Source organism: Rhinatrema bivittatum, chromosome 2 (assembly GCF_901001135.1).
Source record: "Rhinatrema bivittatum chromosome 2, aRhiBiv1.1, whole genome shotgun sequence".
NCBI lineage: Eukaryota > Metazoa > Chordata > Amphibia > Gymnophiona > Rhinatrematidae > Rhinatrema > Rhinatrema bivittatum.
Window position 1 is genome coordinate 344178031 of NC_042616.1, and position 13855 is coordinate 344191885.

Here is a 13855-nt window from a genome sequence, read left to right on the forward strand (position 1 = left end):
CTGCTGGCCTAATGACAATGGAAGGATTAGAACAGAGCTTGGCAAGCTTCTCTCTCTCCAAACTTGAATTTCTATGGTGGGATGCAGTATTGCTTCTCCATTTTTGTAAAATCATGCAATATCAGTTTTGCAAACATCAATATAAGAGGGTCTTTAGAAGTTTTATTCAGAGTCTACCAACATGATTGCACCAGTTTCTGTGATCTTTCTAAGATAAGGGTCCACTGCCATAGCGGACATCACTGGGGATTCAGCCTGTGACAAAAGCACACAATTGTTTCATCTGAGTTGGGACTATTTAAATTTCTTATCACTTCCTAAGCTTTTGTTCCAGTTCTCTGCTAAAGTAAGAGAGAGGAAGGCTCAAGTAATCTATATGAATGAGTCCTTTAAAAATTTGGTTTTATTAGCATTAAATTTCTTATTTCTGGTATCCTTCAGGAATATTCTATACTTATGTTCTAAACCTACAGTAAGATTTTTAACAAAAGACTTGCCATATTGGGTCAGATCAAAGGTTCATCAAGCCCAGTATCCCATTTCCAACAGCAGCCAAGCCAGGTCACAAGTACCTGGCAGGATGCCAAGGGGTAAATAGATTTCAAGCTGTTTATCCCAAGAATAAGCAGCAGATTTCTGCAACTAACTTAATAATAGTTAATGGACTTTTCCTCCAGGAACTTGTCCAAACTTTTTTTAAATGCAGCTACACTAATAGCTTTCACTACATCCTCTGGCAATGAATTCCAGAGCTTAATTATGGAGCTGAGTAAAAAGATTCTCTCTTATTAGTTTTAAATGTATAACCTAGTAACTTCATTGTCTGTCCCCTGGTCTTTGTACTTTTCAAAAGAGTAAACAACTAATTAACATTTACTCATTCCATTCACTAATTTTATAGATCTATCATATCTCCCCCCTCAGCCATCTCTTCTCCAAGCTGGAGTCCTAACCTCTTTAACCTTTCTTCATAGGGGAATTGTTCCATCCCCTTTTATCAGTTTGGTCACCCTTCTCTGTACTTTTTCTAAATTCTACCATATTTTTATTTGAGATAGGGTGACCAGAACTACTCACAGTGCTCAATATGAGATCACACCATGGAGCGATAGAGGCATTATGATATTCTGTTTTATTCTCCATTGCTTTCCTACTAATCCCTAGCATTCTATTTGCTTTCTTGGCTGCTACTGCACACTAAACAGAAGATTTAAATATTTTCAACAATGACACCAAGAGTGGTGACTCCCAAATGTGGAACCTTGCATTATGTAGCTTTAATTTGGGTTACTCTTCCCTAAGTGCATCACTTTGCATTTGACCACATTAAATCTCGTTTTCTATTTGCATGCCGTCTCCCAGTTTTGCAATGTCGTCTTGCAATTTCTCACAATCCTCTTGAGATTTAACAACTTTGAATGCCTGAGCTAAACTCTTAACCTTTGCAAGTTGCTCCTTTTAGGTTTTTCCTAATGATTTTCCTCATTTTATCAGTCACCTTTTTGAAAGTTGAATACTGTCACAGTAGATTTCTTTTTTTGTGCTCCAGTTAAGTCTATTGCCAAATGGTTCCAACACTGTTAGTCTTGAGTAGAACACAGGATTTGGTGCAAGAGGCAAGTCTAAAACAGTTTCCCCTCTTGTTGGTTCTTGTACCAGCTGCTCTATGCGGCAGTCATTTATTTCAGCTAGGAACTTTACTTCTGTAGAATGCCTTCAGATAACATTCGCCCAGTCAATACTGGGGTAATTGAAGTCATCCATTATTACTGTGTTACTGATTTTATTAGCTTCCCTAACTTCTTTTAGCATTTAATTATCTGTTAGTTCATTCTGGCCAGGAGGATGGTAATACACCCACACTACTATTTTATTCCCTTTTTTACCTGGAATTTCTATCCATAAAGATTCAACATTGCATTTTTATATCCTGCAGAACTTTAATCTCATTTGACTCAATGCTCTCTAATAGGGATGTGAATCGTTTTTCAACGATTAAAATTATCGTCCGATAATGTTTATATCGTCTTAAATCGTTATAGAACACGATACAATAGAAATTCTAACGATTTATCGTTAAAAATCGTTAAATCGTGTTAGTGCGCACTAACTCCCCGTTAGTGCGCACTAACTCCGATTTAGTGCGCACTAACTCGATTTAGTGCGCACTAACTGAAAATGATACAAATAAACACTTTCCAGGTCACTGAAGGTCAGTTAGGAATGAATATGTGTTCCTATTGGCTGGCTGCCCTCTTATCTATTGATGTTACCAAGGTTACCACTGAGGTGATGGTTGGGGGGATGGGAAATGGAACTGGAAACTAACGAACACCAACAGAAAATGAAACAAAGTGTTCACACTTCCCAGGTCAGTAAAGGTCACTTAGGAATGAATATGTATGTATGTATTCCTATTGGCTGGCTGTGCTCTTATCTATTGATGTTACCAAGGCTAATACTGAGGTAATGGTTGGGGGGATGTGAAATGGAAACAGTTGGAAGCTTGACAAAAAAAGTAATGTAATGATCAGCACTCACGTGACTAGAACTTGTTTGTTTATTATTTTTGTTAGCAGGCACCTGAAATGCTAGTGCATGTTGAATTTGCCAATCACTGTGCATTTTAGAAAGGTGGTCCTGGCTGGAACTGTACACAGTTCAAATATATGTAATTGATTGTTGGTAAGTGTATTTTTTAAGTAGCCACACTGGCACAAGTATGTTTACTTTTCCTCCTACTTAACTCACTAGCTCAGCTTTGTAAGAAGGGCTTCTCTGCTTGTGTGTTGTTTTTGTTTGGTGTGAGGAGAGCAGAAACATCAGATCTTTATTCAATCTACTACAGTCATCTCTTACAGTGCCCTATCCCTATTAATACCAGGAGTGTTGTGATCTTCCTGCACACAGTGCCCTAACCCTGATACCAGTCTGAGACAGCTCCCTCCCTGCATTACTAGTGAGAGGCTGGCTTCACAGACAGGGGGGAGCTGCCTGACCCTCACTCCTGACTTCCCCCATGTCCCAGCTAGTGAATGGTGTGTGGGTGAGGGGGGGGGGGAGGATGGTGAAGTCTGAGACAGCTCCCTCCCTGCATTACTAGTGAGAGGCTGGCTTCACAGACAGGGGGGAGCTGCCTGACCCTCACTCCTGACTTCCCCCATGTCCCAGCTAGTGAATGGTGTGTGGGTGAGGGGGGGGGGGGGGGGAGGATGGTGAAGTCTGAGACAGCTCCCTCCCTGCATTACTAGTGAGAGGCTGGCTTCACAGACAGGGGGGAGCTGCCTGACCCTCACTCCTGACTTCCCCCATGTCCCAGCTAGTGAAGGGTGGGTGGGGGGGGGGGGGGGGGAGGATGGTGAAGTCTGAGACAGCTCCCTCCCTGCATTACTAGTGAGAGGCTGGCTTCACAGACAGGGGGGAGCTGCCTGACCCTCACTCCTGACTTCCCCCATGTCCCAGCTAGTGAATGGTGTGTGGGTGAGGGGGGGGGAGGAGGATGGTGAAGTCTGAGACAGCTCCCTCCCTGCATTACTAGTGAGAGGCTGGCTTCACAGACAGGGGGGAGCTGCCTGACCCTCACTCCTGACTTCCCCCATGTCCCAGCTAGTGAATGGTGTGTGGGTGAGGGGGGGGGGGGGAGGATGGTGAAGTCTGAGACAGCTCCCTCCCTGCATTACTAGTGAGAGGCTGGCTTCACAGACAGGGGGGAGCTGCCTGACCCTCACTCCTCCGGGGTATTGTGATCTTCCTGCACACAGTGCCCTATCCCTGATACCAGGGGTGTTGTGATCTTCCTGCATGCAGTGCCCTATCCCTATTAATACCAGGAGTGTTGTGATCTTCCTGCATGCAGTGCCCTATCCCTATTAATACCAGGAGTGTTGTGATCTTCCTGCATGCAGTGCCCTATCCCTGATACCGGGATGTGTGCAAGAAGATCACAACACCCCCGGTATCAGGAATAGGGCACTGTGTGCAGGAAGATCACAACACCCCCAGTATCAGGAATAGGCACTGTGTGCAGGAAGATCACAACACCCCTGGTATTAGGGATAGGGCACTGTGTGAAGGAAGATCACAACACTCCTGGTATTAATAGGGATAGGGCACTGTGTGCAGGAAGATCACAATACCCCTGGTATCAGGGTTAGGGCACAAGTTCTAGTCACATTGACTGATCACATTACTTGTTTTGTCAAGCTACCAACTGTTTCCATTTCCCATCCCCCATATACTGTCAGTAGGAAACTTGGTAACATGAATAAATAAGAGGGCAGCCAATAGGAATACATATTCATTCCTAAACTGACCTTAACTGACCTGAAAAGTGTCAAATTGTATCATTTTCAGTTAGTGCGCACTAACTCCCAGTTAGTGCGCACTAACTCCCAGTTAGTGCGCACTAACTCCCAGTTAGTGCGCACTAACTCCCGTTAGTGCGCACTAACTCCCGTTAGTGCGCACTAACTCCCGTTAGTGCGCACTAACTCCCGTTAGTGCGCACTAACTCCCGTTAGTGCGCACTAACTCCCGTTAGTGCGCACTAACTCCCGTTAGTGCGCACTAATCGGAAAAACGATTTTTAACGATTTTTTAACTAAAAAATCGTGCCTAAGACGATTTTCTTGCCCTGCCACACGATTTCTATCGTTAAGACGATATGGAAAACGATTCACATCCCTACTCTCTAACATATAGTTCTACCCCTCCACCAATTTGATCCCTCCTATCATTCTGATATTTGTACCCTGGTATCATGGTGTCCTATTTGTTATCCTCCTTCCACCAGGTCTCAAATGTCAATTATAGGTACCTCTTCATCCAGTGCTATGCATTCTAACGCTCCCATCTTGTTTTTTTCTTTAGACTTCTGGCATTTGTATACAGACATTTCAAAAGTATGTTTTTTGTTTGACAGGGGTAATTTGGAATTTTTCTGCACTTTAAAGACACCTGGTCCACTTTGGCATTTATTGCAACCTTTCTACTGAGAAGCCTTATTTGCCCTGTTCTCTTAGTGTCCTTTAATGTACATCATTCCAAACCATGCGCTTCTGAGCGACTGCTTTCTCCCCCATCATCTAGTTTAAAAAACTGTGCTATTTCTTTTTTAAATATTAGTGCCAGCAGCCTGATTCCATTCTGGTTAAGGTGGAGCCCATCCTTTCAGAAAAGGGCCCCCCCTTCCCCAAAATGAAGCTCAGTTCCTAACAAACTAAAACCCTCTTCCCTGCACATTCTTTTACAAAGATTTTATGATAGGAATTGAGTGTATAGTTGATGTTATTTCAAAATTTAGTTTGCATATTTACATTTTTCTAATAAAAAAAAGTTAATTTTGTTTTATATGTGCATTACATTAGTGTTCGTTACATTTTTTAATTTACAAATTTGTATTACTGAACACTTTGTTTTGACTGCTTGTTTGTTTTGATACACACACATACACCCTTAGTCTTTATCAAACCTGCTGGGAGTGCCCAAAGTGGCTTACAAATTAAAAATACAGTCAAATATGAAACTATAAATGCAAAATATGTACATTAAAAAGGGCAGTTACCTAAAAAAATTCAAAAGCTCCTTTAAATACCTAGAAAAGGACACTGAAAGTGTCAGCTGATGCACGGAATTACACCTGGATCCTGTAGCAGGCAGGAAAACTGATGTGGCGTGGCATAGAAAAATAGAAACATGGCAGAAAAAAAGTTTACCATACAGCCTAACTAGGCTGCCCATTCACACCAACTATTCAGCGTTAGTTTATTAAAATTTATGAATCGCCAAATTGTACAGAACTCTAGGCAATTTACAATCCCTACCAGTGTTTATTCCAGGCTTTTTTGAATTCAGATTCTGTCCTCCTCTCCCCCAGGAAGCTGTTGCATGCATCCACTACCCTCTGTACAGAAACGTTGCCTTAGATTAAAACCCAGCATAGGTTGAGAGCAAAAGGATGTATTTGCCCAAGTGGTAGCTCTGCCCAATGGTTATTGGTTTGTTTGGTTTTTTTTTTTGGGGGAGGGCAAGGGGAGGAGAGAAAAATATTGCCAAATGCCACAAATTTTTCAACCTCCATTTGATGTAGTGTTAGATTGATACCAAGTAGGCATTTCTACTAATAAGAAAGATAGAATTTCTGTACCCTATACAGATAATAAGAAAGATAAATTAGCTAATCAACTAGTACTAGGCATACAATAACTTCTTATGGGAAATCTGAAACAGTATAATTACTGGCACAATTAGGATAAAGAGATTGTTAGTCTTTCCAGAGTTGCAGTCACTGAAATCTAGTACTTTGTGAACAGCCATAATGGATCCATGCTGACTCATATATCCAAGTAACCTGGTACCGTGCTCAAATTTATATTTAAGCAAACTTGTACTAGCTGACCATGGCATTCACAGATTGCATGTAACAAGGGTACAAACCTAACAGAAAAACATGCAGGAGGTCCTTGCCACAAAAGATGCAAAACATTTCTCTTGCAGCTTTACTGTTACTATTCAGCAATATGCAAATACTATAAATCAGTAATGAGATCAGAAACAGCAGCACCATGAAAGCAGCATTAGCATAGAGCTCCAAGCTGCAGTTACAACCCTGCTGAACTTTTCCCTAAAGTAATTAAGATGGTTATGTACAGAAGAAAACTGACTTTTATCCCTTGGAACTCCCACCTCCTCCATTTACACAAATTAACCATGGACTGGTTTGTTGTCTGTGCTACAGGAGTTCAACTGTTGGGAGCCCCCAATACCAGAAAAGGAATGGAAGCAACCACTGCACTCCCTGATCAGAGATATCTAAGTTAGTCCTACACCTAGTCAAGATCACAGAAGAGTGGCATCTAGAGTAACATTGGCAGAAGCTATACTGGTCAATGTGGTTGTTGGGAGAAAATGAGTCTTTGGAAAATAAGGTCAAGCTATGGGCTACCTAAAATGGAACAGAGACACTATTTTAGGAAAAAAAGATCAGGCGGTGTCAAAGAACCAACTTATGAAAAAAAAATGAAGATATGGTGAATATGAAACCAGAGCCTGTTTTACACTTACTCTATGCTGAAGTGATGGCCATGAGAAAAAAAAAAACCCCAAACACTTTCAAGTGAGAAAATTCAGATCCACCAAGAGTCAGTGATGGCAGGTTTGGGTAGCACAGCCTACCTTTTTCCTGTATGATCAGAGCCTGAGACATTCTCAATGGACCTGGAGACTGAACTGAAAGACAGATGAGAATACCACACTTGCCATAGGTAGGCTGGTTATTAGAGGAATCTGTGAGTATACATAGCATAGACAGATGCTCCAGTCTAGCTAAAAGCATCAGGAGCCAATATGTACTTACTCAGATGCATGGCAAACAGGTCAAACACAGACTTGCCCTAATAACTGAACAAGTCATCCATGATCCCTTGATCCAGGGACCACTTGTGCAGTAAAAGTGATCCCCCAATGTGTTCTGGATTTCCAGAAGATAGGTTTGCCTGGAGTTGGGCCCAGATTTCGAGGACCTCCAGCAGAAGCCATATGAGCCCATAATTCCCTGCTTTTTACATAGACACCGTGTTCATTTTCTATCTGGATCAGTTATGGAGAAACTCTGTACTGTGGCAATAGCTGGCTCTGAAGCACTCTGCTTCCCAAACTGTGCCTTGGTCCATGGGCAGCACCAGCTGCACCTCCTGCCGCAGCACTCCAAAGCTTATGTGCAAAAGTGCTCTGCTCTGAAGCATCTGAATGGACTGCCTCAGCGAATGAACATTCACTGAGGCAGTCCATTCAGCCTCAGGTCTAATCTAGTTTTCAGGATATGCACAATGAATTTGCATGAGAAAGTGTTACATGCACTGGCTCCATTTTATATAAATCTCTCATATATATCTCGCATATTAGTTGTGGATACCTCAAAAACTAAACTGGTTTGCTACACTAGAAGACTAGAGTTGTCTACCCCATCAACTCTCCTTTTCCCACGACCATTGTAATATAATTTGTGATTAGTTTCTATTGAATGACAGTGTCATCTTTCACTCTAATGTGCCCATTTTGTCTGGACCTGAGGAACTGAGCACTGGCTTCCAAAAAGCAAAATTAGAAAGATGTATTAAGTTAGTCCAATAAAAAATATTACACTAGTTCATATCATTCATTGACCTTTATTTCCATGCATTCAAGTGGACTACGACAGCTGCCACACTACTACGTTATCCAAGAAGCAGCCTAGAAACAATGCCTCCATGTACTAATTCTCGTGGCATCTACCACTGGCCTAATAAAGTGGACAAGTTTCAATATGTAAGCCTTTCTGGCTGGGATGCAGATCAGCCCAAGAAACTTGGTTAAATAAAAGGAAGAATCTTATATGAAAATGCAAACTATTTCAAGGTTAACATACTTTAAAGATATTTAAGGATTAAACTGGACTGTACAATTAGCACCACTATCAACACTGCAGTGGCACACAAAGAAAAATGATAAAGGAGAAAGCCAGGGATATAATTTGTCTAAATAAATCACCTTAGCTGTTTATGTAGCACTAAATTTGAACATAAATTAAACAAAAATATTCATCCAGGCAAGAGAGAGCAGGAGCCTAATGTGGACATTTTCAATACGATAAACTCAAGATGGGAGTAGGTATCTGCCAGAGATGAATCTTGTAGTGTCAAATTGCACTGCAAAAGCTTCAAGCTTTTCTTCAGCAGATTTCAAGGTCTGCAGGCATAAACACTGACAAATACGGGATTTCCAACTGGCCTATACATTTCAATCCATTCTATTGATTCTCAATGAGCTGCGCGAAATAAGAGGCAAACAATATCATAACCAGTGCCCTTATCCACCCCGAACCCTGCAGCCGTGAGAAACTGCAGAATTAACTTGTTGCTGCTTAATTGACAACCTGCTACAGAATCTATGTAACTGAAGCTTTCCCACCTCATAATTCAATCTTTTAAATAAGGCTGCAGGGTGCTTGCCTTCAGCCTCAGCTCTCTCTGCTCCTGTTCCAGTCCTTCCCTTTGTAAACAGTATGGAGGAACAAGAAAGTAAGGCTGAGACTGAAGGTGAAAGCCTCCCTAATCTCCAATAAAAGGTTCTTACACCGCATATGCAGCTAATCAAACACCATTTACAAAAACCTGGAAGTATTTTTGGAAGTCTACAGTTGTATATCAATTCATAGAAGCCTTGATGACTGACACTACTGCTAACAGGTCTCAAACTTGTTTTAATTCAACCCCTTTTTTGCGTCAGCCACCATGGCCCAATATAAGCACACACATCTTTCTGTATAATGACAAAGAACTGCTACAGAGGGCATTTTTATCCTACAGATGCTCATATACTCAAACACGGACTTTCTCAAGAAAATATAAAAAGGATGATGTACTATTTCAATTCAAAACCAAAAAAAACAGCATTTCACAGAAAAGTTTGCAATGTACAGTCAACTTGAGGAAGTTGAGATTTTTGTACTTAGTACATTTACTTGTAGAAAATGTGTTTAAAAAGCAATGAAAATGGATTTATTTTTTACACAGGGGTGTGAATCTTTATGCTAAGATATGCAGATTCGCCACAAATTTCCTAACTAGCAATTACTATTTTGGCCTCAGAGCTTTATTTGCCTCAATCCTCAGGATCTCCACTAGCTATTTCAGTAATTACTCAATTGAACCTGAATGAGTCTCTAAGGCTAGAGTTTCTATATTGCAGTAAAAATCCTGCGGCTGGGGAAAAAAAAAAAAAAGAGTTAAGGGGCAAGGGATTCTTAAAAAGTCGAGTCATTCAGACAATGCTGCAATCTAGAAAGCATTCTATAAACCCCTCCTAAATCAAAAATTCTGCTACTCTGTACGCTACCACCACAGCTGCTGGTAAACTCTTCAAAGTACTTTTTTTTATGGAGTAAGTAGTATTTCCTCATTTCTTCTAAGCTTTCCAACCTCCATCATGTACATACACTGTAGGGAGAATTTGATTTCTAGCGCATTAGGAGTACTATAATTTCATTGTTGGTGGGGGAGGAGACTTACAATGGCAGTTCTAGTTTGTCATCTAAAATCTATTACAGATATGCTGAAATTATTTTTTTTTTTAATTTCCATAACTTAGGCAAATACATAAAAAAAAATGGGTAGCGTTTACAATCACTGTAACCTTTTATGATTTACTTAAAAATCAGATGCACCTCCCATGATTGCCTACTCACGCGCGCGCGCGCACACACACACACACACCCACCTTTCAGCTCAATTATACAGCTGCATACACATCTCAGTACCCACCAAAATAATGGTCTTTACAAACAGTGTTTAATCAAAACGGTGCCAGTCACAAACTGACTGGCACCTACTGCCAAATGTCATCAAGCCCTGCTCTACAATGCAGCAATGGAAAAACGGCTTAACTAGAAACTTTTCATGGGATGTTCCATCAGCAAGACCTCACTGCATTTCTAGCTTGAGGAAGAAATTATTAAAACAATGGTTCCCCTAAACAGTATACATGTTTAAAAAAAAAAAAAAAAAAGAAAAAAAAATTTGATGTCCAATCTGTATTTTTTGCTTCTGCTGAGTTCAGTAGGACTACAGAGTAGATAGTTCCAGAACAAAGGTATTCACTTACTAGGCCAGTAATATATAGCCCGATCCAATACGGATGCACTAAAAATATGCATCTATTTTGGGCACCCACTGTTTCAACGCCTCTCCTGGGCGCATGATAGAGTATTCAAATGACACACAAATCAAGATCCTGAGGTCAAGAGTGTCCATAACGCTACTCATTTTATTGTATCAGTCACCCCTACAGTATCATGCATGTGGCTTGTAGACACGGCAAAGTTCTGTCAAAAGGGCATATATCTGTCAGACGGAATAAGGATTTCCAATGTATTTTTTTCAAGTTTATCACTGTTCCCCCAACATGATTTAACACTTTTATATACCAACCTTCATGAATAAATTCATATCAGATCGGTTTACATGTAACAAGGGGTATAACAATCAACCATTTAACCAGAGGCGAAAGTTACATATAACAAGGAGGTATTAACTTGGGGGCTAGGTTAGCCGGAGGCAAAGGACAGCATAACTGAATAAACTAAATAGTGCAATGAAACAAAGAAACAGAGGAATACATAACACGTCTAAACTTGGCCGGGCACTTAGTCAGGTAGTCTGAGTCCTGTCTGGTAGAGAATTGATGGTTTTGAAAGTTAGGGGAAGGCTTGGAGGAAGAGCCAGGTCTTAAGTTTTTTTCGGAAGATTAAAGGTTCTAGTCTTAGGTCTGCGGGCATATTATTCCAAATGGCTGGACCCGCTGTAGAGAATGCTCATTCTTTGGTGGTTGATAGACGCGTGGATTTCGTTGGGGGGACTCGCAGGGTACCTTTATACGCTTCTCTGATAGGTCTTGAAGATGAGTGGAATTTGAGTGGAATCTGGAGGTCTAGTTGTTGCTGATTATGAATGGTTTTGTGAATTGTGGTAAGGGCCTTGTGCAAAATTCTGTATTTTATTGGCAGCCAGTGAAGGTTCCGTAGTATTGGAGTGATGTGTGCGCCTCTGTTGGTGTTGGTTAGGATTCTAGCCGCAGCATTTTGGAGCATCTATAATGGTTTGATGGAAGAGATGGGGAGCCCGAGAAGAAGAGCATTGCAGTAATCTGTTTTGAGAAGAGCGTGGTTTGGGGTACAGTGCTGAAATCCTGGAAATGGAGGAGGGGTTTGAGCCTTTTCATAACTTGTAGTTTATAAAAACAATCCTTGGTAGTGTTGTTGATGGATTTCTTTAGATTCAGATGGTTATCGAGGATTACTCCTAGGTCCCTTACTTGTGTGATCTGGGTGTTGGGAGTTGTCGGATGGATTAGGGTCGAGTGGTCGGAGGAGATGAGAAGGAGCTCTGTCTTGGTTGCATTGAGAACCAGGTTCAAACTGGTGAGTAGACTGTTAATAGATTGGAGGCAGTTTTCCCAGTAGGTGAGAGTTTTAGGGAGAGATTCTGTTATGGGGATCAGAATCTGCACGTCGTCTGCATAGAGGTAGTGTATTAATTTTAGGTTTGTAAGCAACTGACAGAGGGGCAGGAGGTATATATCGAAGAGGGTGGGGGACAGGGAAGAGCCTTGTGGTACGCCTAATGTAGATATGACGTCTGGTGATTCTTTATTATTAATTTTTACTTTGAAGCTTCTGTTGCTAAGGAAGGAATTGAACCATCTGTAGGCAGATCCTGATAATCCGATTTCTGAAAGGCGATTTAGTAGGATGGCGTGGTTCACAGTGTCAAAGGCTGCCGAGATGTCTAGAAGGACTAGGGTGAAAGAGAGCCCTTTGTGAAAGCCCATGAGGATGAGGTCAGAGAGGGAGATAAGGAGGTAAGAAGATGATGTCAAGCTGTGTGTCATAATCCTGTCTGGGAGGTATATAAAAATTGCTGCTGGGAGTACAGCTATCCTTTTGTATTCAGTTCAAATTGGATCTGTATTATATACAGACTGGTGTGAACTGGTCCCTGGCATTCATATTGTATATCAAGATAAATACCGGCATTCTTCATTTTGAACAGTTAAGAGGTATTTATGTGGAGAAAGAAGCAGGGCATCCATGATTGTGTACTGTCGCCCTGTTCCTTTCCTGGACTTCTAACACATGCTGCCTGTTACGGGCCTGTAGTAAGTCACCCAAGTCCTGTCCATTCATTAACTGCATTTTTTGGCAACTGTTCATGCTGCCCATGTGCCTTGCTTCTTTGTTCTTACCATTAACTGCATGTACTGATATCTCTTAATACAGGCCATGTGGCCCACTTCTATTACTTAATAGTGGAAAGATAGTGACATCACTCAGTTGACAGCTGACATCACCTATAAAAGGTGTAACTAAGATTGTATCAAAAAACACTAGAGAACACCAAGCACATACACAGATCCAAATCGTATATAAATTTACATATACTCATTTTATACCCCACCACCCTAACACTACAGTCGTTAACAAAATACTTTCAGAAATTAACACACCGCATGCCATCATCCCACCTGGCTGTCTAGGACTCCAGCCTAGCAAATGTTACTTACTGAGCAGCCAGCCATCACTGTATCTCCCTTGTAGGAAATGGGTTCCAAGTGATGATTGTGCAAGAATGTAGGAATCATGGCATCTCCCAAGAAACCTTGCCACATTAAGGATTCGAAGATTCGGATTCACATACAATTTGCACATTCATCAAATGGAATTGCTTGCAGATACAGAACAAACTTTCCTCTTCCAACTTCGAGATCAATGCAATATGGGTGCAGTCTTCAGCACCCAACGTATTCTGCATCCCATCAACTGCCATGAACCCATGGCGGATCTCCTGGAGCTGCACTAGGTCCTTAGGAAACCATCCGCTTCATCACTACCTTCAAGACCTGTGCAAAATGCCGTGAGATGAGGACTCAAGTCATCCCCGTAACGATACCAAGCAGATTTTGAATGTAGTGAAAAAATGTAAAGTGCCCAGAAGTTCCGTCAACCCAGGCATGGCATGGGATCAAGCTCACTGCACAGGTCTTCATAAAGGGCTAGAATTGCCCGCAAGCTGAGCCGGTGTCTTCGCACCACTTTGTGCTCGGACAACCCAAGGAGAGCTGTCCGAGGGCGAATGATACGCTGCCGGCATGGTCTATGGATGGCTCTGGCCTGTATCAAAAACAAAAGACAGACATACCTTACCTGGGTTCGACCAAAGGTCCATCAAATACAGCTTTAGCCTATCGTCGCAAATATTTTGCATTTCAAGTTAGCATATATGTAGGAATAGCTACTGTGCACTAATCCACGGAAGGATAAAGG

The 13855-nt window shown here is 41.5% G+C and overlaps 1 protein-coding gene across 4 annotated transcripts in view; it reads right to left on the reverse strand.

The window, feature by feature from the left end:
• EPB41L4B (erythrocyte membrane protein band 4.1 like 4B) overlaps positions 1-13855 on the reverse strand; it is a 709272-nt gene that overhangs the window by 672703 nt on the left and 22714 nt on the right. The gene's annotated exons all lie outside the window — the stretch shown is intronic.